The sequence below is a fragment of the Opisthocomus hoazin genome, chromosome 4, assembly GCF_030867145.1.
Source record: "Opisthocomus hoazin isolate bOpiHoa1 chromosome 4, bOpiHoa1.hap1, whole genome shotgun sequence".
Lineage (NCBI taxonomy): Eukaryota > Metazoa > Chordata > Aves > Opisthocomiformes > Opisthocomidae > Opisthocomus > Opisthocomus hoazin.
In genome coordinates this window covers 74,520,922-74,547,518 of record NC_134417.1, presented here as the reverse complement: position 1 = coordinate 74,547,518, position 26,597 = coordinate 74,520,922, and the positions used below count along the sequence as shown (strand labels likewise).

The following is a 26,597-nucleotide window of genomic DNA, read 5'->3' as shown; positions in this document are numbered from 1 at the left end:
TGGCACTCAGGGCGTTACTGATTTTCACTAATGACTCAGAGCTGAGCAGCATTTTGACCCTTAAGAAGATTTTTGAAACATCATATGGGAAACTTTTGAAGATTAGAGAAGGAATTGCTCATGTGACTAGAGGAAATTCAACAGTGCAGAATGAAAGATCATCCACCTGGTGGCACGTTAGTGTTTCTGTTATTAGCAGACTCTCATCTGTGGGAAACCATCAGGACAGGAGAAAGACCCACACATGCTATTCAGCTGCAGAATCACCGCAGTTTCTGATGTGATGTAGCTTTCAAAAGGACAAACAGGATCCTAGAACACAGCAGGTGAGAATGTATCCAAAATACCTAAGTATTTCTTGTAGAAAGGGCTTGTGAGACTTCATCTGGAATATTGTGTGCATTTCTGGCCAACATTGCTTAAGGATGTCGAGTTTTGACTGGATCATGAGTAAAGGGGAATTAAAATGATGAGGGCACTGGTGACTGTCTAACAAGAGGAGACTAACTGTTCTTGGCTTGCACTATCTAATGAAGGTTGAGAAGAGATCCCTATAAATACATCACAGATTAAATACTAGGGAGTGAGAAGAGCTCGTTAAGTTAAAGGACAGTGTTGGCCAAAAAGAAATGGATACAAACTGGCATTGAATAAATTTAGTCTTGACTCACAGCCTTGGCTTTCAGATATGACTTAACTGCAAATAAATTTACGAAAGGATCCTGGTAACAAAATACTAGCGGCAGCATGGTGAAATCAGGATGGCCTATGTATGTGAGGACCATTACAGTTTAATGATAACAGCAGGGCAATAGCTTGGTGAAGACTTTGATCTTAATGAGCAATCACATCTCATCCTACTCTTTTGTTCCGTTTATCTGTTTCCTGGGGGTTTAGATCTGTCATTCTCTCCCCCTGCAAATACAGCTCTCTTCTGAAAATGCTGCTATACTTTTTTTCTTCTAAATTGCCCAAGGAATTAGTGTAATTAGTTTAAACAAAGAGAAACTTGCTCTTACAAAGTCTGCTGCTGCTTTATCAGACTTGCAGAAGGATCTATATGCCTGAAGATCTGTTTTCCAACAAAGCCAGTGAGAATAAAATAGATATATTGTATTTCTCTTAGATCAACAAACATGGCTTAGATAATGAGGAAAAATAGGAAATGTGTATAGTTTTAATTGTCATACTTGTATTGTGACCCATGCTAATTTAGAAGATGATTTGTTTGTCTGAAATACAGGACTAAGATTATGGGTTGCAAGAAAAAATATCAAGAACTGTTAGCACATGAACCTGGTTTCCTTGGAGACTCAGTCAGAAATTAATGAGCCAACATTAACTCCTGATCACTTCAGTCAGAGGAGACTGAATGTGTAAAATGATCGCAATCAGAATCTGAGGCAAAAACCTGAGGTAGCAAGAAGGGGAGAGATTATCGTGCACTGCCAGTTCCATCCTGTCACTGAAACCCAACGTTTCAGGGCCAAAGAGACAGACAGACACGTTACCAACAGCCACAGAAGCTTTGTTGTTCCATTCTATCGGAGCCTAAATATTGTGGTTAAGTAATAAAAGGGTGTCTTGTTCTAAAAAGATGATAAGTACAACTGTAAACTTCAGTTCCTTAGAGGTCAAGTTCACCTAAGCTGAGTGGGAAGCCATGGTGAGAGCGAGCGGTGCCGATGCAGAAGCCCAGTCTCTTGCTGGTGGGGCCACAGTGTTCCCTGAGCAGAAAGCAGAGCCCTGGCCAGCAGCACAGGAACACTCCTGGAGGGACGGGACAGACATCACGGCCAAGCAGGATCGCCTTTTCAAAGACTGCAACTCCTTTTGAAAAGTTAAAACCAGTATTTTATTATGCCATAAATACTATTAAGATTTGGCACCAATACCATTCCAAATCCATTTTCAGCAGCTCCTAACTGGGTTAAAATATAATACCCATTTCAGGGAACTTTGTAAATGAAGACTATAAACAAATAACTGTTGATTATTACCTCAAAAGAATCAATAGCTGGCCTTGCCCAGGCCAGACAGCAAAGACATTTCTAAATAAACAGGATTATTATGACTGCAGTAGGTAATCAGGGTGTGAAGCATCCAGCTACTTAGCATAAAGATAGTAGTTAGAATAGCTGAGACCAGACTGTAATCAAAAATAAGTAAACAACCAACACAGGATGAAATATGTCATAAACAACGTGTTGATTTTTTCAGTGTTTTTCAGTGTTTATAAATAAAGGTGAATTTTCTGATCAGTGATTTAAATGCGAATCTTCTGATCATATCCTCTTATGGATGCAACTTGCTCCTTTCGTATGTATCGAAGCAATATATGGGATTAAGAAAACGAGTCTTCTTAGCCTGTAATCTGATTCCTACATGTCATAAAAACGTTGACGTAACTTTTTGGCAGTTTTTGCCACGTCACGCTACAGCCTATGTTAATAATCTTTTTCTGTTTCCAATGGCAAATTAGACTTTTTCCCAAACCAAAATGCACTCTTCTCTACATTATTATTGATGAAAGGTTTTACAGATGGCCTTTTTAAGCCAAGTAACAATTTCTGCCTTTCACTCAATTACCCTTATCGTTTTTCTAACTGAAAGAAAACGTCTGAGAATACCTGAGTTACAAGTATCAATTTAAACTATTACTCAGCACAGGTGACTTAATAATGAAATCTCCCTTTTTTATATCCATTTAAGTAACATTTGTGAATGTATTGATGACTTATCTCCTGTAGTATATCTAACTTCTTAAATCTCTTACCAATGACGTATCACTAATATAAAGAAATCCTTGTTTTATCCCTTTTTCAGCTTGAGCTCAAGGAGGAGAACAAATCTAGCACTTAATTTTATCTTGGTAGTTTGTATCACTTTCCATATTTCTTCTGTGGATGAAATGAGATAGTGACCAGAGCTTTCAGAAAAAAAAATTAATACAATTATTTTCACTCTTGAAAATAAAGGCATATTTTTTCTATAAGCCACATGAATTCCTGACACTTCTGTGGACTCACAGAAGTTAAAATGATTTTATCCATGCTAATCACTCCAAATATTGCAAATGGTGATTTATTCTTTTGGATAAAGGAAACCGAGTCTGTAACCTGGCCCACAAAAATTATGTATCAATCACGTTGAAAAGTCATAGGTGTTAATTCTAAGAAAATTCACCTCCATTAGAAGCAACCACCTTGTTTAAAAATCCTTACACTTTCTGTTAGTCATGATTTTGCTTCTATGTTTATAGAGTTGTGCCATGTTGATATGGTGTTTGATATTAAATCACCTAAAGAGATGTTTAGGTGCAACTTGAGTTCAAGCAAAGTTGATGTGATTTTTAGTGTCAATGCTAATACTATTGAGCTCAAAGAGCACTGCAGATCAAATAGTGTATTCAAACACAGATTAATAACTTCATCATTTTCCCAGCTAGCCCATACTCTCTGATGGACGTCTGTCAAGGGAGAGCTATGAGAAAATTATGCGTTGCCTTTGGTCATCACCCTGTTGTCTCCTAACCATGTGAAAACTAGAATGTCAAAGCATGTTTGTTATTACAAAGAAAGCAAACGGGCTGCTCATAATGGCTTATACTCATGTTTGACACCACCTTCTTCTAGCCGGCAGTCATAAAGCGCCTGAGATTTTTTTCTTCTTCTTCCACCTCCATTACCTAAGCCACTAGTCCATATTTCCTCCACATTTTCTTCTCATTCTGACGTATGTTTTCTTCTCGTTCTCCTGTAGCTTAAAAAGCCCACTGGAACTTCTCACCTATGTTTTCAAATAGACTGGAGAAGGGAAAGGTGGATGAAATTCGGGACGGTCGATGTGCGGTGGGAATCCTCGCGTTCGGGTGCCACATCGTACACAATACTCCCTGAAACATGCCATGATGTGGGGAAATATTTCTCCACCTGACGACAATTGATGTGGAGTGCACGAACTCTCCTCGGGTAATTCCTCTCCGGTGAGGGTCCAGCCGTTTACATTTTCAACTCAGCAGCACTTGTAGCTTAAATACGATGTCTTGAGCTAGCCAGGTGCTTGCAACAGCGCGGGGGTCCGCTGAAGGTGGGGAAAACAGGCCACTGAAGTAGATTAACGCGTGCTCAAGAGAAAAGCGCCTGGAAGCGAGGGAGGCCGGAACACAGGCTGACTGCTACCGCCCGGGATGCCCCTCGGGAGGAGGACGCTCGGCCGGAGGGGGGGGGGGGGGGCCGTGGAGCGGGGGAGGGTGGCGGCGCGTCCAGGCCGGGGCCGGCGGGCCGGGCCGCTGCCTCTGCGGGGGAAGGCGCGGCCGGGGGAGCGGGGGAACCGCCGGCGCCGCGCCGGGCCCCGACCCTGCCGCCCGCCAGCGAGCCCAGCGCCGCGCGTCATTTCCCGCTGCGCGCGGGCGGAAGCACCGCGGTGCTGGCAGCTCCAACCGGGGTCGGGTTGCCATGGCTCCGCGGGCGGCGTCCCCGGGCCCGGGCCCTCCCCGCCGCGGGGCCGCCGGTCCCCGGGCCCGCAGAGCTGCCGGCGCTGCCCGGAGGAGGTGAGCGGCGGCGGCGGGGCCCGGTCCTGACCGGCCTGTACGGGTGCGGTTGCTTCCTGCGGGGATCCCGCCTGCTTTGACCACCGCGGGGGCCGAGGGCGGTGCGCGATCGGCCTCGAGCGGTACCAGGCTCGTTAACGGGGCTCCGCCTCACGGTGCGTGGGACCGCGAAATGGGGCGCGGCCTAAATGTTGCCCTCGGGGGTATTGGCGCAGCGGAGCGTTCACCTGAGGGCCCGTCCTGTCCGTTGGACGGCGCGCCCGGGGGTCCGGCTGCTGGTCCGGGGGCCGGCAGGGCCGGGCCATGCGCCGGGCCCTCTGCTCTGGAGTGGGAGAAGCCGCTTGTCCTTGCTGCTGAAAGGAATCGGTTTGTGCACGAAATTAATGTGGCCCCGCGGAAATTCGGGGGGGGGGGGGGGGTGGGGGTTGGCAGCGTAACGCGGCCGCAGCCGCCTGGGGGGGGAGCGGCACGTCTGCGCGGGAGCGCGGAGCCGCCCGGGAGCGGTCAGGGGCCCTGGCGCTGTGCTGAGTCCCGGGGCCTGGAGTGGAGCTGGGCGCTCACACGGTGTGGAGGGCTCCAGAGCACCTGCGGCTCAGTGCCATGAAAATTTCAAACCTCTTCTCCGGCTTGGAATGGCTGGAAATTAGGTAGGCCTGGCCAGGAATATTATGACACCGTAGATTTCTAACGGAAAGGGATTTTCACGGTGTCAAAGTATTATGTTTTAACAATCCGATGTTCTAATTTTTTATAAAAAATGTAACAATGTTGTGTCTTTTTGACTATGTTAATAATATGAACATAATCAAGTTTATCAGTGAGACAGAAAATCCAGCTCCTAACTACATCTACAGTCCAGGACTTCTGGACTGATATATTTCTCTACAGAACACTGAAAATAATCCATTTACTGACAGAATACGCTCTGCTCTTTTGCATTTTCTTATCTGTTCTTAAGGATAATGTTAGTGTTGTTTAACTTTTTAGTTGTTGTCTGTTACTTGATTAAAAACACTTGTCTTCATGAAATAAACATAGAAATAAGCTGTTAATGTGTTTATTACACTCTTTTAAATTCCCCTCTGTCTTAAAAAAGTCAGACAAGTGAAATGATAAAAAAAATACAGGTACTTTGCCTCCAAATTTCCGTTATTAACAGGAGATTGATTAACTTGATTAATGCAAATACTGCAACATTTCAAATGTTTTTTCAATTCTGTCTATTTTTGCAGACCTTGCATTTCAGATGACTTAAAAATAGGATATTACAGCACAGATCATGCTACACAGATATCAAAGAAATACCAGAATTAAAGGATCCAGCTATTGCTACACAAGCTTTAATCAATCAAGGTAAATTAGGAAAGTATCACAACAGAGTCTTCCTCATGCTATAGAATGTGTACTTTTGTCACTACCATCTCTGTTTTGTGTAATTCTTACAAATCTGTTTTGGCTTTTCTTCTGTCTTCATATACCATTTCAGTTAAATTATATAAATTTCAGTTTTCAAAATAGAATAACATACAACAGATGAATTAAAGGCTGGATTGCTTGGCTATCTGAATCAGAGAAAGTTATGAAGGGATTAACATTGTTTACTGTACAAAAAAGGTAGACATAAGTGAAAATTCGGAAGGCTTAAAGTTGTGTAATAGTGGCTAAGAGTCTGGAAATAAATGTTGACCTGTCAGTTGCATTGATACCTGCCTGACATCAGTTACAAGTATGTCTAAGGAGACCGCACACTTCTGATTAAGGAGTTTAAATAAAATAGTGCAATGCGTCTAGTTTGCACAAATCGTATAAACAAGCAAATAAGAAGGTCCAAATCATATTGTCTACTCTTGCACAATTATATGTGTACCTTAAACAGTGTCTGCTGACATTTAATGCTTAGACATGGGAGTCCATAAGGAGCCATGGTCCAGTCTGCTTAACATCAGTGCCTCAACAATTTGTGATGGAAGACAGCTGCTTCTAGAGACCTGCAGAGGGAGATCCGTTCCGTCAAAATGAGGCGTTTCTATCTATCTCTTCACTGTGGAAGAAATCACGAAGGAAGATGCTTCAGGATATAGAATAATTATGTGCTCCAAAAGGTTAATTTCCTAGGAAAAAAAACCCTTTTATTTTTAGGTCTTAGATAGTGTATATATAGATAAAAACTAAAATTAAATGTTTTTGGCACTATTTTTAGGAGAAATACTGCATTCTACCTCACATCCCTGAAAAAGTGTGGAGTATTTTACTCATCTGAGCCAGTGGCAAGCAGAACACATTTCCTTTAATACTTCCTCTGTCACAGCTTGCTACAATGCAGATATTTTTAGTCTTTTTACCGTAAAATACTTTGCAGAGTACTGAATTAGGATTTATGAACAAGTTTTGACCACTTTCTGGGCTTTCATTTTGATACCTGTATTGAAACATATGTATGGAACTCCTTTGCAGAATCTAACTAGTCACCATCTGGCAAATACATGAGTGTTCCTAAAATAGTTATTTTTTTGAGAAAACCAAATATCTTTACTGCATAAATATTCTCTGCCTGTCGAATATTAAATCCCAATATCTTTAAAATATGCAGTACTGAAGGTTGGGGACATGGTTTTAGTTTTTAGTTTTAGGTTTTTTTACAGAGAACATTTTATACATCTGCGTACAAAGTATGTTTATATTGAGGGTCAGTTCTCATTATGCTTTCCTTGCCTGGGACTACTGAAATAGATGCTTAATATTGTATACTCAGATACTCCATTTCATGAGTTGCAGTTTTCTTAATTTCAGTTTTAAGTTTTTATCATCCACAGGAGTGATACAATGGAATGGTGCTTACAACAACCATTCCAAAGTCATCATTGATGCTCTTGACACAGCAATACATCATTTTGGCACATTTTTATAATGTAAGTTTTGTTCTGCAGAAGTAGTTGCCGTTTTCTTCATATAATTGCTTTTTAATTTCATTAGCATTATGGTGCAATATATCTTATTTCCATTATAGAACACTTCCCAATATTTAACAGTTGAATTTATTATTTGGCGTCAGCTCATAGATTAAGAAACCTACATTTAGATCTCTCATGGGGCTATCTTTGAGCAAGGCACCTGAACTTGCCGTACAGTCACCGTAAATCTGTCTTTGTAGTCAGTGAAGATGTCCAAAGATATGCTACTTGGCCTCTGTCTCTGGTTTCAGAAAGGGACGGATTTCCTTTAGCTCCTGTGTCATGTCTGCCAGCCCTGCATAAGGTGTCTTTCATATCTCGTTTCTTCTGACACTAAACCGTGTGTGCATGAGCAACAGAGTCGGGTTCCATTGATTTCATTGCCTGTAACAGAAACTTACTCACCTAGTTCTTACAGAAACACTTAAATTTAGGTGGTTTAGTCTGCAGATTGAACTCCTACTGACAGCCTAAGAAGTCCAAAGCATGGATGTGAGGATGTGGGCTCTGACAGAAGTAGACACCCATGCTGAAGTGATTGTTGTAGACCAAAGAGGATACCACAGGGCATAGAAATGCATTAGATGCTTGTGTTTAGGTGAACGTATCTAGCCATCAGCATCTTGAACAGAGTAATGAAACCATTGTACTTTTCTTTTGACTGGCTTACTTTGTTTATAAAAGTAAATAATAAGATTTTGATTTTTAGCTTGTTCACTCCCTCCAGCAAGATTTGTTTATCTACAAAAGCATCATTCAGGCACAACATGAAGTAAAAATTGAAGAGCAGGCTTCAAGTCTCTGTGAATACATAAATGATCAAAAGACATTGAGCTTTTTCATAACTGGAATAAGAGAAAAAATCTTGTTCAGTTACATGTTAATCTTCACTAGATGCCAGTTCTCATTGAAGTGTCTTCTTTGTACAGATTGATACAATATTTTACTTAGTCAAAAGTAATCCACTGAAGTATTGAAAATAGGAAATAAAGAAAAGTACCAATACAGAGTTAAAAGTGACTTTCTAGGGTGTCTTTTGCGAATTTGCAATTAACAGAACATGGATTACATTGCACTCTGCATACTAACATATCAAGGAAAACAAATTGTAGCGTTATTTCTAGTAAAATATTTTGTAATCATATTTTAATAGCTAAGAAATGTAGCATACTTACATGCGTATAAATTATTTACAGCTCTTTTCCCATGTACTTGTTTGATAATATATAGCCAGTGATCTTTAGGTAGTAAATCACAGCCCATGCCAACATGATAGCGAGCATTCACTACAAGAGAGAAGTATGCATAAAGCATCAGTTTCAAGCTTCTTGCATTTTAAAAAATCAGAAAAAAAAAAAAAGTGACAGAAAAGGAACATGAGCTTAGTGGTTTTTTCCACATTCAAGAGCTTGGATAGCATTTAATGTTCTTAAATGAAAAAGGAGAATATGTAAAAGTTGTTTGGTCTGGTTTGGTTTTTCTAATTGCTTGTGTCCTTTTATTGCACATCAAAGTTCTCAGTAAGTTGTTATGAATTGAATTGCAGAAAGAAGTCCAAGTTCGGCAAAGCTACCAACAACAGTTATGTGATGCACTGGCTGTTCTCAGAGCAAATTTTGAGGTGGGGTTTAACCATTAATGTGGTAGTAGGCTGCTGGTCTGAGTATTAATATGTCATAAGCCAATTACAGAGAATAGCTTTGCACTCCAAAATCTGGAGAAGGGCATGTGTGAATTTTTTGCAAAGACTAAGCGTTTAAACCAGATCAAGTAGAAACAAAATAATGAATGCAAAAATGTAATTTTCACAAGTACTGTTTTCCCCGCCTCTATATTGCAGTATGCAGTTTGGCATACTCAAGTATGATTTTAGATTAGTAGCATCATAGTTACTACAACATGAATGGGGTATGTTAGTAGATACCAGTGGAAGAAAGCAAAAATTGCAGAGTTTTGCATTTCTTGACTAGTGAAAAACAGCTGACCACAAGATAGGCAGCGTAGGAGTAGACCCAAATATGCAGTCAAGGCTTTTCCATGTTACCGAGGGTAGCAGACAGAAGCCAAATCAAATGAAGGGAAGAACGTGCTTTAATTCACAGCAAATGACAGGAACATGCTTGGACTGACAGTCTGCGATTGGGTCTGCTAGGAGGAGGAAACATAGTAATCCCATAAAACGCGGTTGGCTCCGATAGAAAGTGGAAATGCCTTGATAAAGGCGGTGAATGAACTCTTGGGCGCCCGGACAGAGCGCGGTGACCCAGGGCGGGCCCGCGGGTGGCTGCGCAGTGCCCTCTAGGGACTGTGCCACGAAATGCCTTCCTGGCGGGTGGCGGGGAGGCGTTGGAACAGTGAAAAGAACCCCAATTAGAAAGCGTGGAACTTAAATCTCGTCTCTCTTCCCCCACGTGCAAGTGGAGCGTGCAAGTTTGTACTTCTTGACAAAACAAAGTCCGTATTTAAAAAAAAAAAAAAAGGAAAGAAAAAAATAAACCACTTCTGTGGATAGTTGTAAAAGTGGGTAAAAATATTTAGCTATAATTATTCTACTGTTGTTTATACATAGCACGGTCAAGGGGAGATATATGGTGACAATTGCACATAGTATATTAGCAGCATCTACTGTACAGTATAGTATGTAGAAAATCATAAAGAATCCTGGAAGGAGAAAAGAATGTGTTTTTACAGAATGAATGATCTCCTGGGCATGTGAAGGGAGAGAGGAACAGGTGCACTTGTGAATGAGTTCAAACCAGCATTAATCATGTGGCTGTTTCAAAGAATAGGATAGAGAAATGTGAAGCAAAGGAGAAAAGTTTACAGAAAAGATGCAAGGAACTGTGAGACTGAGGAATTTTAAGAGATGTGAGAGGAAATCAGAATGCTGAAAACACTGAGCAAGTGGCAGAAGATGGGGGTTGGACTAGACGACCCACAGAGGTCCCTTCCAACCCCTAACATTCTGTGATTCTGTGATACGCATTTCAAGAGTGTTGCATAGCTTAAAGTGGGTGATTGGAAGGCCAGAGCTAGGCTATAGCAGGGAAGGGAAGGGTAACTTCTGTAAAGAAAGAAACTGCAAGATTTATTAAGACTTTGCAGAAAGTAAAGGTGTTTATTTTTTACTTTTGTTCTCCTTCGTTCCTGAATAATGATATGTAGCACCATCACTTGAAGAACGCAATTCTGCTCCAAAATCAAGTGTAAGATAGAATTTTTTTATGAGAATTGTGGAATCTTCCTAGCAATGACTGTAACATTTTAAGCAGGGTTCGTTTAAAAGAGTGCTGTAGACTATATAGACTATTTCACGAAAAACTATGTTCCCTTTCAGAATTAGATAGCGAAACACTCCTTTTGGGAAACAGTCACTTTTGAGAAAAAATAAGAGTGGCATTTGTCTCCTGTAACACTCCATCAATGATGTAGACATGTTTATGATGCAACTGTGCTGACCTTGCTTTCTGGATAGTCAAGGCAGAGAAAGAGGTGTTTGTCCCTCATGTTTGATTTTTCCTTATTACTCTTACATGTTTTTCTACTTAGAGGACTCAAAAGTTAGCAAGTGTGCAGAAGGACTTACAGGAGTAGAAGTTCGTGGATTATGACAGCTACTTGGGTACAACCATTAATAGACATGAGAAGCCATTTTCAGTTATGAATCTTTTTCCACATCCAAATGCAGACATAAATAGCTAGTTATAATGGCTAAGAACTGTCCTACTTACTCAATCTGTAGTCTTCAAATAGGAAACATAGTTCAGTCTCTTATGTCCATACATCATCTTTGTATCCCTTCTGTAACATAAATGTATCCTTCTCCTACCCAAATTAATTATAATCATCTGCAGTTCACTGAAAGTGAGAAATCTGTAACACTTTTTCAAAACTTGACATATGCTTTAGGCTGATAAAAAGCAGTGTCAGGCTCTAGAGGTTCTAGCTAAGCCGAGCACTGGGTTGCCCTTTCATCTCTGCTCTCATTGAGATGTATAGTACTAATGAGATCTGAAGATGCCATGTAACTAACTGTGCTGGCAGCCACCTAAAGTGGACAGTATGGCCTCTAAAGGAGAAATACGGGGTCTACGATGTACCCTCTGAGGAAACCAGGTAACTCTCCCCCGCTGGAATTCATAGCTGCACAACCTGTTCTAGAACTGGATCGTTAAGCCAGGGCAGTCATTCCTGCGTACAGAAGGAAGTGATAGTAATTCCTTCTTGTAACAGACTGTGAGCTACAGCGGTCAACACTGGTACAGTTCATTTCTCTTTTGCTTCATTTGAGTAAGCCCCGGTGTGGCTGTTTTACTTTATGAAAATAACGTATATTTAAATGTTCTCTGTAAGGGGGGCTGCAATCCAGACTCCCATGTGAATATATCAAGAGGCTGTCATTGCATTCTTTATGGCTCAGATTTCTTCTCCAAAAGAGGAGTAGGCTGGCTGTGAACAAGGGCTGTCATTATCACAGTGGGCTGTGGATTTTTAGTGGTACGGAATCACCTCCTCACTGTCTTAGAAGTTATTATTTGGTGGAAGTACTTTTAGAACACCTATCTGGATCTGAAAGCAGCTTGTAAAGCAATGTTTGTAACTTCCACTGGAAATTAGATATTAGACCTTTCATTAAGACTCTTGTAATCCTGAACTTGTGCTAGCATAACTCTGGTGAGGTTCCATTACAAGCAGCAAGCTGGAGAAGAGGATGAGTAACTCTTGAAGCACTCCTTCATATCACGTGAAGACACGGGCGCTATGTTAGAATTTTTTTTCTTCCTGAAGTATATTCAGGAAATGAGAATTTTCTGTCAAAACTTTTTGAATTGGCATAACCAAATTCTGCTTTCGACCTCCTAATTTATTGCTGATAGTAGTTTTCTAAGGGATGAATAGAATAGAATAGAATAGTTTTCAGTTGGAAGGTACCTACAATGACCATCTACTGCAACTGCTTGACCAATTCAGGGCTGACCAAAAGTTAAAGCGTGTGATCAAGGGCATTGTCCAAATGCCTCTTAACACTGACAGGTTTGGGGCATCGACCTCCTCTCTAGGAAGCCTGTTCCAGTGTTTGACGGCTCTCTCAGTAAAGAAATGGTTCCTGATGTCCAGTCTAAACTTCCCCTGGCGCAGCCTCCTGTTCTCCAAACTAGACAGACCCAGAGCCCTCAGCCCCTCCTCGCAGGACTTGCCTTCCCGCCCTTCCACCAGCTCTGTTGCCCTCCTCTGAACGCATTCAAGGGCCCTCACATCATCCTCAAATTCCAGGGCCCAGAACTGCTCACAGCAATCAAGATGAGGCTGAGGTGAACAATAAGGTAATAACTTACGCCATAAGTATATGAGCACATTTGTGTATGCGAGGGGGTTTGTATGCACATGCATGCAATATTTCAAAAGCTTCATTTATGCTGGTGAGGGAAACTGACTGAGGCTTAAAATCTGAGCACAACAACATGAACACAAATGCTGAAATCTCTAGAATAAAAGGTATTATGTGACCAAAAAGTCATAGTCTCATAAGGAAGAGGACAGCTTTTACTAAAGTCCTGTTTTAGTTCCATGGCAAGGTGACATTAGCAAATGATAGAAATTGAAGCAACAAATAACAAATGTGGGAAAAGGTAAAGAAAATATGGCAATTAATATAATTAAAAGTTTTTAAGGGTATAAAGTAGACAATGGATCAAGGAAAGAACTATAAATGGCACCATTAAGGACAAAATAATCTGAATGTATTGGGAGACAAGGAAGTGGCTGCAGCTGTATGAGCTTACTGTTGGGTAAAAAATGTAGAATCCTTAATAATGTGAAAATCCTGGCGGCGATTTTAAAAACGATGTCCTATATAGAGGAGACAGAACAAGGTGGTTTAATCGCAGGTTAACGATTACTTACTGGTTTATTAACCTCCAGGAAGGATTTTAAGTGTTTACAGAGACCACATATTTCTAGATGAGGAAACCCAGATAGCTTAGATCCAGAGGTCCCCCAGAGACTGCTGCCCTGTTTATGTTAGATATCTTAACATAATGGAAAACTTAATGTGCGTTTTCCTATTCAACACTAAAGGCTTTATACAAAATAGACATTTTTCCAACAAAGCTGATTTCATTATTTCAGTAGAACACAAGTTGGGTTGAGTGGTACCTGTGACAAGACTTTTGCAAGGTGTTTGATTAAGTAGCACTGTTTAAAATGTAGTATTTAATATGCTACAGTAAGATCTGTCATGCCTTAAAATTTAGTTTTGTGGTCTTCCACTAAGGAGTGGGAAGCTACTAAAAGTCTGTAGTTTCAAACCTCAGGTAGAGGTAGGCACCCATGGATGAGGCCCTTTGCCTATGGGGCAAAACCAGGAGGTACAGCAGTGAAGTTTTTTGCTTCAGCTCGATAACTTCAGTCAAAGTTACATTAATCACATAGACTGTGGAGTCTGTAGGGTAAATATCTCCTGTTGCCATTTGTCCTGTTAACTCCAGTAAGATGGGATGCTGCTCAGGTCCTGCGCTTTGCATAATTGCATAATCTGAACCAGATCAAGCCATTTTCTTTAGGCAATGCTCCTGCTCAGCAATGAAAGATTTCCAAAAAATGCCTGTAAATGAGGAGTCAACATGGTATAGGTCTTGTTTTTTTGTTTAGTAAAGTTTTGTAATAATTAATAAAGTTTTCACATTATTCATCGGTGACCTGGAATTAAATTAAAACACTGCTGATTAAAGCTGTAGGCAACACCGAGTGATAGGTAAGTAATGACAGCACATGGCAGTTGTAGCAACCTGTGGTGCACTGGAACAAATTATTATTTGTACCTCTAGAAGCAAAGAATGCAGCCCAGGCCTACAGAATGGGGAGCTATATTCAGGAATTCAGCATCTAAAAACAAAAAAAAAAAAAGGGAAAAAAAAGGAGGGGGACAGGTTGGAATACACTGGCAACTGAACACAGACTCATACTTTACAACAGTTTTTAGAAGGATTGGTATAATACTTCAATGATTAGATGAGTGTAAGGAGATATTTGATCTCTGGAATCTTGTGAGTACTAGTCCTAGTCTGCACAGTTAGGGAAGGGAACAAGAAAAAGTCAAAATATTTTTTGAGCTGGAGAAAATGCCCAAAGTGGAAAAACTCAGCTCAAATCTGTTTATCAAATAGTTTGAGATTACTTGAAGACAGAATCTGAATACCTGGCCAAGGAGAGGACTTGGGGATATTTGCCTAGGGTTTGGGATCTATACAGCATTCTCTGAAGAGGTACTGTACACGAAAACTTCTCTCTCTCCAGGTGACAAGAAGTATTCTAGCAAAGGTTCACAAAAATTCTTTGAATTGATCTTTGTCCCAGACATGTTTCTGAACAGGTTAAAAAAAGGGACGTGGAGAAGGCTGGTTGGAATAAACAGTGTCAAACTGGCTTGCTAACCCTGCATCCTCAGGGTGCACTTCAAGGACTGCTTCAGGGGCCACGCAAGCTGGAGCTGATCCATACAGCACAAGTTTGTCATCATCAGCTTCTTCTCCAGAGTTCTGCATTTATACAAAACAGAAACAAGAAACATTTGCTGTTTTCCTCCATTGAAAAGTTTGCCGTGCAATGCCTTTTTTTCCCTCCAAAGCTACGCTGTCTTTAATCTTCTTTCCAGCTCCGACAGCCTTGAAAAGGTGAATAGAGGTATTTGGGACAGTAGCAATTTGTTAGTCCTTTCCTGGCTTTTTTTGTCGCATTAGAAGACCTCTGTAGATGACAAAATCAAATATAGTGGCTACAAGCTCAAACCGCCGTGAGACCAATTGCTGATTAGAGCAATTTGTCAAAGGAATGACGGCATCTCGATCTCCTGGAAACTTCAAGACTGGAAGCCCTTATAGAATGCGGGCATTAGCTGAACTGGAGATACAGGTGTCAGAACAGGGTGACTGACTGAAAAGGCTTGTATTCAACCAGTGGCCATAGTAGAGGGTCTCATGTTCAGCCATAAACTGCATTTCTTTGAAATGTAGAGCTATAAACCGTGAAAGAATTAAAACTATAAACATACAAATGTAGCGTATTATGGATAATAACAATACATAAAAATCAAAATGATCGTTTCCCTTGCACCTCAAAACTGGTAGGTTTGTAGAGTGGTGTTCATGACAGCTGGTACAATTGCACCCTCTTGTGGTGCACTTAATGGGGACTTTACCTAAAGTAGAGCTTCGCAATGGAAAGGTACACAGTCATTTGGATTACAGATTTTCAAGAGTGGATTTGTTTTCAAGGCAAATTCCCCATAAATCAACAGCAATAACGACTTCGGTTTATAATTTTAACTAGCATATGCTCAAATATTTTCTTCTTTGGTGTCATGGGAGAGCATGAGTAATTTGCATCATATTTCTTTGCAATAAGAGTCAAAAAATCATGGCTGTTATGCAAAAGGCCAATGGATCGTTTCGAGTGTATGTTAAATGCCAAATGGAAATGCGTATTTCTTAATTGCATAATAGCTATATTTTCTCACCTTTACCTGTTTGGCCAGAATACTATGACTACGGGTGGATAAATCTAGTTCAAGTGGTTATATTCCAAAATTATGTACGCACATATGCCTAGTATTATTTGAAAAGTAATCATATGAGTCTACAATACATAACCTTAGCAAATATATAGTAAAATTTATTAAGGCTTAAATATGCTTATTTTTTCCTGAAAGTAATAAAATGTAATCAAAAAGTGATAAAATGAAGGCAATAAAACAGAAAAGGTGAGAAATGTTGAAGCACCCCATACAGGGCTTGTAATAATTGCCTTCCAACCTCTGGCCCTTTCTGCTTACAACTTAAAAGTTCCCTCGTTTAAGCAAGCCAAACGCTACCGCTGTGGGCAGATGGTAGAGAGAACATTGCTACAAAACCTGCCACTCAAAGTGTAACAGATGACTGTAGCTACAGAAAATTGTCCCTTTGTTCATTTTGCTAATGAGTGTCCTCATTGCAGCAGGAGACTGAATAGTTAATGACGTGCAGTGCTCGGTTCCAGCAGATGGTGGAGCCAGAGCTAAAGGTTACCCGAGTGATGCGCCAAGAACGAGCTTCGGGAGAAAATGTCTCGTGTGCTTTTATATCCGTTCCTTAACCGGTGACAGGTTATGATTACACTTATATCTGAGATACCGTTTAAAACTTACTCACAGGATTAATTAAAATCTTTTTTGTTTGTTTCGTGTAAAGGTTCTTGGAGCATCGGCCATTGATGCTCAGATACAGCCAGAGCAAAGGAACAAGCGCTTAAGCCTATTAAGAGCTGTAGCAGTTACTTAAAAGGTCTTTTGAAATTCTGAGTTTGTTTTGCAGTGGTTTAGAGTTGAACACTGCCAGAGCAGAGTGTTAGCTAATTGCTTAAATGTTGCGTGTGCTGGTTTCTGAACACTGCAATTTTCCCTGGGGCGTGCTCGGCTGTCTACAGGATTTGGTAAAAGTTTTCAATAAAAACGTGCACTCTAACAATTATCTCAGAGGAATAATTTTAAATCTGTTACTTCATAAAGACTGTTTAAAGTGAAATACTGTTGAAGTATTTCATTAGCATTTATTAAAAATTTACGTTATTAAAAGTAACATTAATGTTAATCAGACTTGGTCTTTATGTAAACTGCTGCTGTTTCTTCAGCAAAGCGAGGGGAATCGCAAAGTAACACGAATGAACTTTCCAAAGCACTTGGCATTTCATTTACATGATTTCTTATAAAATCAGGGAAAATTTTGGGGCCAAAACTTTATGTACATTGGTAATTTCTTCTCGTAAGCAGGAGGTCAAAAATGTCTTTTTTGAGGAAAAACAAATAGTTATGGACTAAATTTTACCCATCATCACATCATAGTTTAAGTTTACGTGATGTTCGAAAACCTTGGAATTTTATTTTTGAAGGTCATTAACATTTTTATTTTTAAATATTTTTTTTTAAAGCATGCATATTTTTACCAAGCAAAGCAAATAGTATCTTAAATTTTCTTCAGTAAGCGCAGGAACTGCTGTCTGAGTCTTCTCTTTTGTGTTAATATTTTAAATGGTTTCAGGAGTTAGTTAATATTCTGGTATTACTATAAAGATCTGTGCCAGCTCTGAAAGCTTTTCTATAATTTTAAAAGAAATATGTGGCAGTAAAATCTGGACAGCCATAAGACAATATATTCAAATGTTTTCAATAGCTTTGAAACCAACAAGAAAAAAAGAGTAGCTGTCCCAATAAGCTTCAGTTGCATAAGAAGTCTTTTCCATAATGGACATGGCAAGATGTAAACAAAGGACACGCATAATAAAAATGTAAATGAGTTTGCTTTACTAAAACTATAACTTTAAAGTCTTTTGTTGCGTGTTATCCTGGAACCTTCTTACAAGGTAATCACTGTTTGCATAGAGATTTAAACCGTAGTCTTCAATAGCATTAAACCCCTGCACGGTCTATGTGTGACAGGCATGCAAAGCCATGTTAATGTTCAGAATATGAATTGCCTCTGGGTGGCTCCGACACCAAGTGGAAAACCAACTGCGTCGATATCAGGAGGCCTGATGGACTCCATGCGGCTCCCAGCCTGAAAACTTCACCGCTTTGACATGTGATGTGCTCCTCATGACACTGGCAGCACTGTCACTGAGCAATGGCACAAAGGCGACAAGCCCCCCGCCTTCGCCATGCACTTTGCAACCCCCTGGAGCTGCCCGGCCGCCGTCCCTCCTGCCTGCCTGGTGACGGGCGGCCCTGCCGAGGCCAGGCACGGGGGGACGTGTGGGTGGATGGGCCCCAGCTGCCTTCCTGGACACAGCCTCCATAATAAATTGACCTGAATGATGAGGGCACACAAACAGTATGATATGCATTATTCCTGTCAATAAAACGTCCCCATGTGCTATGGGCTTTGTATATAATGTACTGCAGCCTTTCTTCTGGCGGAGACCCATTTAGAGGCTTGACTTTTTTCTATTCATATCTTGACTCTGTAACAGAATTCAGAAATTATATGATACTGTGTTGCATAATGTTACACCAGCGCAGCATCTTTAAATCCCTGATTCCTTCCTTACAAATTCCGGGCATCACAATCTTTCAGGTCGTCTTTGAAGACGATAGCCATGAAAAAAAATAATGCTTAAAAAAGAGAACGAGGATTTCAGAGAAGAGGTTTTTAAGCTGCACAACGAGATTTCTCAGCTTGAAAATGCTCTGAAGTGCTGGAAAAAGAATAATATTTGTTAGGCAAAACTTCAAACCAGTGTTAGATGAAGATGGTTAGTTTAAATGCAGTGCATAAGAAATGTTGCTAAAGTTGGAATGAATTGTTAACAAGCTTCAGAAGGACAGTGACTGATTTCTGGGCTGTAGTCTTTTTCTGGTATTGAATGCTAATTTTGTATGTATTTGTAGAGAAATTCATACATATTTATTCTAATTTTAATGCATATATTTACATATTTTTGTTTTATGACAAAGGAATATTTGCTGCAGCTTCTGAGACTTCTAATATTGCCTAGCAATGTGGCTAGACTTCATATTTTGTGACAGACACAGGCTGTAACATTACTGAAACATCAAAGTGTCAGATGTAGATAGTTATTTTTTTAAATGACGGTCTACTATTTTTGCTTAAGGGAATGTTATTAAAACCTGCTCTCTCTCTAGCATAGTTTTTGAGCTTCTGCAAAATATTTGAATGTGCATTTCTTCATACAATTAGTTTTGTGTTTCTGTGGAAGTTTCTAAGAGCATCAGTTTCTCTGAAATAAGCCGTCACTGCGTTTGACACCTGTGCTTTATTACACTTCTTAAAAGGAGGGGGTTTTCCTGATAAGGTACCATGTACAGTCTTTACCTGCAGGTTACTTTTCACATATTGTCAGAGTGAAATACTTAATGGAGGACTAGAAACTGTGGCAACAGAGTAGAATTTGGCTGTTTAGCTTTGTTATGTCCATGTAGATTAGACCCAGCATCACCTTTAACAGCGGCAAGATGAATTGAACACAGACGATATTCCTGATTCCTGCTTATCCTCTTGATTCAATGGCACATCTTATCTTTTGATAGTTTTGTACGAGCACTAAAGAACCACCTGCTAAAACACTTTGTATTGGCTGTGACTAACAGCAAGGATGTCCAGAATTAGTATTAATGAAAAGCTGTGGGCACTCAGTCACACTTGGCTCTTGAACTTACTTCTCCATCTCTATCTGACCAGCCGGCTGAACAGCAGGACGAAGGCTGTGAATGTCAAGGGCGGTGGTGAAGGTCACCGTTCTGCCAGGACTCGCGTCCCCGGTGCATTCCACTGGGTTTGGAGGCTGACCTGAAGCAAACATTTTGAATACATTCATGCAGGCATGTAATTTCATGGGTTTTCTCTTTCCCCTCTCATGTTCAGATAAGCAAGTTCGAAGAATGCAATCAAAAGTGGGAGCTGAGGAGCAAACTATTCAAAAGGTACTGTCATTTTTACTTTTGTAAGGTAAAATTTTTTTTTTGTCCTTGGCAGAAAAGTTATGAGCTTGGACCGCTGGCACTGTATAGTCCAAATAATGCTAGAAAGCTGACTTTAACTTGAATTGTGTTACATTTTTGTTTATGGTACTATAACTCACTGTAAAATAGTAATGAATATTGAATAGGTATTACTTTAATAAATACCGTGATTTTGATGTTCTCATCCTATCATATTTTATAATGTTGTTAAAACACAGTGAAAATTCTGAACTTTGATAAACTACAGTAAAATGATCAAATAATTTAATTAAAAAATAACACATTCACTAAGCTTCTAAAGGCAGGGAAGGAAAATTTGTACAGGTGAATAGCTAATAACTTCAAAAAAGAAAGTGGTTATTTTTTGTAACATGTTAAATATTCCACTATTCCTGGGTTGAGCTGTTAGTATATATGAGTTATTATTTATATGCTATCTGAGCAAAACAATAGCTGTACAAGGTATACAAGTCAAGTTTAAAAAAAATCTTTCCAATGTTTATTAATTAATAAGTGATCTCAATGAAAGCTTGACAGCTCTCAGTGTTTTGCCAGTATAACATCTAGACGTCTTTCCTGGGGGCTTGCTATCTTGTGATAGTTCTCAAAGGACTGCATTCTGCAGTGTATAGTTCTCATTCTGAAAATTAAGAAGTAGACTCAGAACTTCTTCCTATAACAAACCTTCCTTCTGTGAAACATTTCCAAAATGTTTTGTAGATAACTCACTTCTTTGTGGTAAAATTTAAGGGAAATAGTGATACTTATATATGCTAATTCCATAATTACGAATTTCCCATGCAAATTCATATTTTAGAAAAAATATTTTTGTGGGGACTGAGGCACTGGATTTCTAAAATCATCCCTTTCATTGCCTTTCCTTGTGGCCTTAGATGAAGGTCTCTTCTGGGATCAAGTTCCCCACTCTGAAAATAGTGATACCTACTTATCTTTACAGGAACACTGAAAGCGTAGGTTCATTAGGATTCTGTACGTGAAATCCAAAATCAGAGGTGGAGTATGAATTGGTCTGTCTAATGCACTAGTCTGTCAAAGAAGAGTTGTGTCTTCTGTTAGTTTTTCTCTTTTCCCATCTAGGTGTGGCAGTGCTCAGGAACCCCGCTTAGGTTTGAAGTCTCATTATGCTGGAAAAAAAGGGCCAGTCATCACTTCCTATGCTGAACGTTTCTTCTTAGTTCATTTGCAAAGTCCGAAGAATATTTTTAGTAGTACATTTTGTTTGTCCTTTCACTCACAGGAAATTTTTGCTGAAACTTACTCTATATTTTCCTTTCCTTCCCTTCATCCCCATACAATGGAGGACGTTGTCTTACATCCAGTATTTTCCCACAGATGCGACCTTGGTTGGAGGATTTGAGCAGCAGCACAGGACCTCTTTTCTGTACCCCTCTCACATGAGTTGGAAGCACTATGTTTGTGTAAATTTGGATCATGCGCTTTCCCCCCGAGGTGCCTCCGGTGCAGCTACCCGGACAGGCAGCCTTTTGCAGTCACTGCCCAGTCTGCCCAGTGGGCCAGACTGTAGGACTGAAGTGCTGAGACAAAGCTTTGGAGCAGTCCTTCTCATTGCAGTTCTGGTAACGAATCTAATTGTATTTCCATTCCTGAAAGAAAAACTACAATTCTAGAAGATTAACTACATTGATTGAAGTTTCTGACTTACCCCCCCTCCCCCTTCTTTGCATATTCCATTGAAAGATGTTCTCTCAATAGCCAGAATGTGCATAAATTCTTCTTTCTTTAAAAACCTTTGATCTTTAAAAAGAGGAGCTGGGCATGAAGGCACACACTGCTGTAGCGCCTAGCAATTGGACATTTCACTCCAGAAACGGAGTTCATAAAGTTGGTGCAGACACTGGCATCCAATATACACTGCAGAAGGACAAGTTAACACTTAAAAGTGGGTTTCAGAGCAGACACAGTCAGTAAAAAGGGATGATGAAACACGTTGGAAGCATTCTTGCCTGGAGTAACTAGAAATTGCTGATTCACTTCTTGTAGATGAGACCTGGAGTCTGGATCTTCCTCCTGTGCCCAGGCAGCCAAGCCGTGCACTGGCTGTGGGCAATTGCCTCTCTAATTTCTCTCAAAGCTTCGTAAGAGGTGGCAAGGACTGAGTTTTTCATCAGGACCAGAGCACTCACCCAGGGTTCTGATTATTGAACATGAGGAGCTATGAACCTGTAGCTCTGTATACCAATGACTTCACTGCTCGTTTACACTGCATTCTGGCAGGAAAATACTCTCTTTAAAGCTGGATACAGGGAGAGTAAGCACAGAAGAGCTGTCATCTCTAGGCTAGATGTTAGGATACTCAGCACAGAGGAAGGGACTTTTCTGTAGCTTGTTCTTTCTTTCATCGGACTTTTGCTGGGTGTTTTTGATTGGGTTGGGGGAGGGTGTTTTCTATATTGTTTTCTTGTAATTCATAGTCTAATGTAAAATGCATAAATGATCTAGCAAGTGAAAACGCAAGGTTCTCCCTTTCTCATGCAGTCACAGCTTTGGTATGTCGTCAAGCTCGTGCATGAGTATTCTGTATCTAGTCTCATGAATTTCATATTCTTTGAGTCCAATGGCACAGCTTGAACAGAACTGGTGGCTTATTCTCATCATAGAGGGGTAGTTAAGCTACTTTTCCATGACTTGGGATATTGTAATCAAGCCCCATAAAACTCCCAGCGGCATACAATGTCGGCTGCCCTGATTTGTGGCTGAGCATTCTAGCTTCTCGGTTATTGTGCTGAAGGGGAGCATTTCTCCATTTTTATGAAAGAAAATGAATGTCAGTCTTGTACTCAACGTTGTCTGGTTTTAACTATGTTCGAAATGCAAATTTGGTAAGTAACAAACTCTGCTCCTGGTGACACTGAGAAATATAGATGTTTAACGTACAAGTCCCAAGCAGCAGCAGCTCTTGCGGAAATCCCAGACAGCTCAAACCCAGCAGAACCAAGGAAGCTTTGCCATGCAATGTAACTGTTTAAGGGAGTCTGACTCTGCAACGTCTGAAGAATTCTTAAAGAGTTCTGCTGAAATTGCTCATTAGGCACAATCCTTTGTCCTCTGTGAGACCTGATGTGTAATTTGCCGGACGGTGTTTGTCTCGCGAGGCTGCGTTGGAACTTGCTGCAGATGATACAGACGTCTGCTGATCTTTCTACGAATTTGCAACAGAACAGCAGAATTGTCCCCGTGGTTCCAAACTGCCACTGCTGTTTGACTGTAACCGGTTTCCAGAAATACCCACTTTTCTGAGAGTTTCAGTCACTGAAGTCTCTGTTTCTAATGTTTTCATCATCTTCCTACCTCCTGCAACATCACACTCGACTTGGCTAATGCCAAAAGAACTTTATCTGTGTGACTTGTGACATTGTTAAACTCCCCATAAAAGTATTTAGCTCTAATTGAAGATGTCTATCTGTTACCAGTTATAATACATAAATATGCGTATGTCCACATGTAGTCTCTTGGTCGGGAACCCTGTACTTAGAAAGGATTTTTAGAGAATGATGTCTGTTTGTAGTATGAAATTCAATGTTAATTCTCACATGTTTATATTTTAGTTGATTGAAATTCAATAACAAATGCAGGCAGAACTTGAAACTGAAAGACCATTAATAAAAATTCTGGAAAGATACTTGCATATGCATTATTTTTTGTAAACCATCATTTATTGCAAATCTAATAAAATATGCAAAACTTTTTTAATATCCCATGGATTGAATAAACTTATTTTTTAAGTAGGGAAGTTGTTTTACATGTGAAAAAGGTAACAAAAATCCTTTACAGTTTTATTTACTTCTAACCATATTTTGAGAGTAACAGATGTAAACAATGCTACTAGAAATATTTTTTTCAAAACCACTACTATTTTGTTTTAGGAGGACTTGGAAAATATTTAATAAATGCAACATTATTTGAAAGGATTTGCTGCTGCTGTTTACAAATGTTATAGGCAATGATACAGAGTTTTGTCTTAAAATATTTTTGTATTCTGCATTAGTCTCGTAAGAACACTGCCCTTTATTTTCTTTTTACATGATCCAGGAACTTTCCAGACGGCTGGTCCTTTATTTTACCATGTGACTTTTTTTTTTCCCCTAGCCTGGTTTCGTACTGGCTTTCACACTGATCACCACTAGTATGTCTTTGTTACAGTAAACTGACTGGGTTTATTATAATAAAAAATAAAACACAGCTTGACTTGCAATCTAAATGTGCTGGAAAAGAATATGATACTGTTCAGAAGAGAAAAGGTTGTGAATAGAAAATCAGTACCACTTCAGTTATTTAAACATTTGCTTTTCTGCAGCTTGTCAAACTTTGTGCCAAGTCATAGCTGCTGTACTTTGTTTTGTTAATCTCAGCACCATGTGTCTTGGGCTTTTTTAATAGGGGGCCAATCCTGGAGTACTTACTCAGTTTTCAGTTTCAATGACTCTGGGGTAAGTACTGTAGGACTGCATCTTTTTGAAAATTAGAGAAAAAAAAATATAATGTTATAGAGTAGGTCTTTCAAATCAGTTTGTGGAGGTTATAAAAACCCTACAAAATAAGTTGCTCATTAAATAAACTTCAGTAAGCACCTTCATATTTAAAATAGTTTATAGTTCTCATCACATTTTAAGAAAATTTCTTTAACCTGAAGATGTAAACAGGACTGTGTTGGAATTAGGAAATTATAAATAAAATATTTTAACATTTAATTGTCTAAATTTAGGCCAGGGTACAGACTTTGCTCTTTCAAGGAAAACCTTTTTGGAGAAGAATGTGCCAGCAGAGAACCCTAGCTCATACTAAACGTTACAGTCTGATTTGTATGTTTACCAAAAGCATTCGAAGGCTTTGTTGTAAGATGACATAGCAGAGGGTTGATTTGGCTTCATAGTCTGTTTCTGAAGTGGTGTGTAACACGAAAACAGCTCGGACAGATTTCTGGATCATAGCTGAGGCATCTAAAAAAATCATTTTAAGTCACAAATTGAGTTGTGATAGTTCTAGAAATGCCAATGGGACCTTTAACATCAAAGCCTAAGTTGTCGGTTTTTATATATTCTTAATGTATATCAAGAAGTCGAGATATTAGAAAGCTTTTATTAATTCAGGAGAAAAATGAAATGTCAAAATACAATTATTTTTAAAAATAAATGTTGTGAGACATGTTTACTTCTTTTCTATTATTGTTATTCCAGAGTTAGTTCCAATTTTTATCTAGAAATGCTTCATCTAAGGGGATCTTCTTGGATGAATTGGGCAAACCTTTCTTTGTGCAGATGTAGGACTAGTCTGAGTTCAAAACAAACAAGTATATAGGAGTCCAACCTTTGCAAAGCCTGTTGAGTGAGATCTGGCCTCACTCTTCCCTCTCCTCCTCATTCTGAAATGAAGCACACAGCTGTCAAATATCTAGAACATATTTGGGAGGCTGGTTCTAAGGTGTTGAAGTGCCCCGAAACACAGAGAGTATGCATTGCAGTTAGTTGTGAAATGTGATGAAGATACCTTGACTCATCTGCAATACGGAATATTATTTAGCATGCAGCTTTTTGTGGCCTAATATTTTCACTGCATATGGACAAACAAATCAGTATTAAGCACAACAGAAATACAGGAGTTATGCAGTGAAGTCAGGTAAGTCAGAGCAGTAATGTGCAGAGTGAATGGAAATAGCATTGAAAGAGGAGTGCTTATCTGCTGGGAAACAGCAAGGAAGGAGTAGAGTCAGTGAGAAAAATGCTTTACTCATTGAGACTTCTGGTTGGTACTCTGAGTGCATACAAATGTGGAAATGAAAGATGGACAAGCAAGAGAATAAAAACTCAGAGTACATAGTGCTCGAGGGAATTGAATGAACACTGAATGTAAAAAGTAATTTGTAAGTAAGGCTGAATCTGAAAGTATAGATCCTATGACATATGATTGTCATAAATCAATGTTTTAACAAGTTTTGAAAGTAATTTCATGAAGATTATTCCACAAATATTTTATTTTCTGTATTACCTTACAATTCTGCATATTTTCATTTTACCACAATAAATAAAAATGTTAGTAGCATAAAATGATGTTTCCTAATAGTTTAAATCCTGGAAAATGTAACAGTGTTAGGTGAAAATAAGCAATTACAAAACAGAATCCTTACCAAAGTACTCAAAATTGAATCAATAGTAAAATCCTGGAATAAATCTTAGGGGGGAAAATGTCAATTGATTAAATGTTTCCCTTTTGTCATCTTTAATGATTTTGTCAATATTCAGTTTCATTTCATTGTCTGTAAACAATATTTTTGCTTTCCTGTCATTTCAGTAGTACAAATTTATGAGCAACGCTGAGCAGTAGCACAGAACCGTCTGGCTTCGTTACAACTCCAGCCAAGCCAAGGAGCTGCTGTCTCTTTCTAAGGCTGGTGACAGTCCCAGCTTATATCCAACAGAGTTTTCAAAGAGAAAGTGTAAGTGGTTTTCTCTCTAGTTATTATGTACACAGATGGTGAACTGAAAGACAGTTTTTCACTGTCAGAGATCAAAGTGCTAATACAATTAACTTTAAATCTACTAAAATTTGT

General features: G+C 39.5%; 1 long non-coding RNA gene across 4 annotated transcripts in view; it reads left to right on the top strand.

The window, feature by feature from the left end:
• The first annotated feature begins 4,423 nt into the window (after nucleotides 1-4,423).
• Nucleotides 4,424-26,597, top strand: part of LOC142361188 (uncharacterized) — a 36,615-nt gene continuing 14,441 nt past the window's right edge. For 2 of the 4 annotated variants that reach the window (XR_012763784.1, XR_012763787.1), the window contains exons 1-4: nucleotides 4,718-4,918; nucleotides 5,785-5,905; nucleotides 19,914-19,972; nucleotides 26,339-26,483. This is a non-coding gene — a long non-coding RNA (uncharacterized LOC142361188). The other 2 variants (XR_012763786.1, XR_012763785.1) reach the window with 2 other exon arrangements.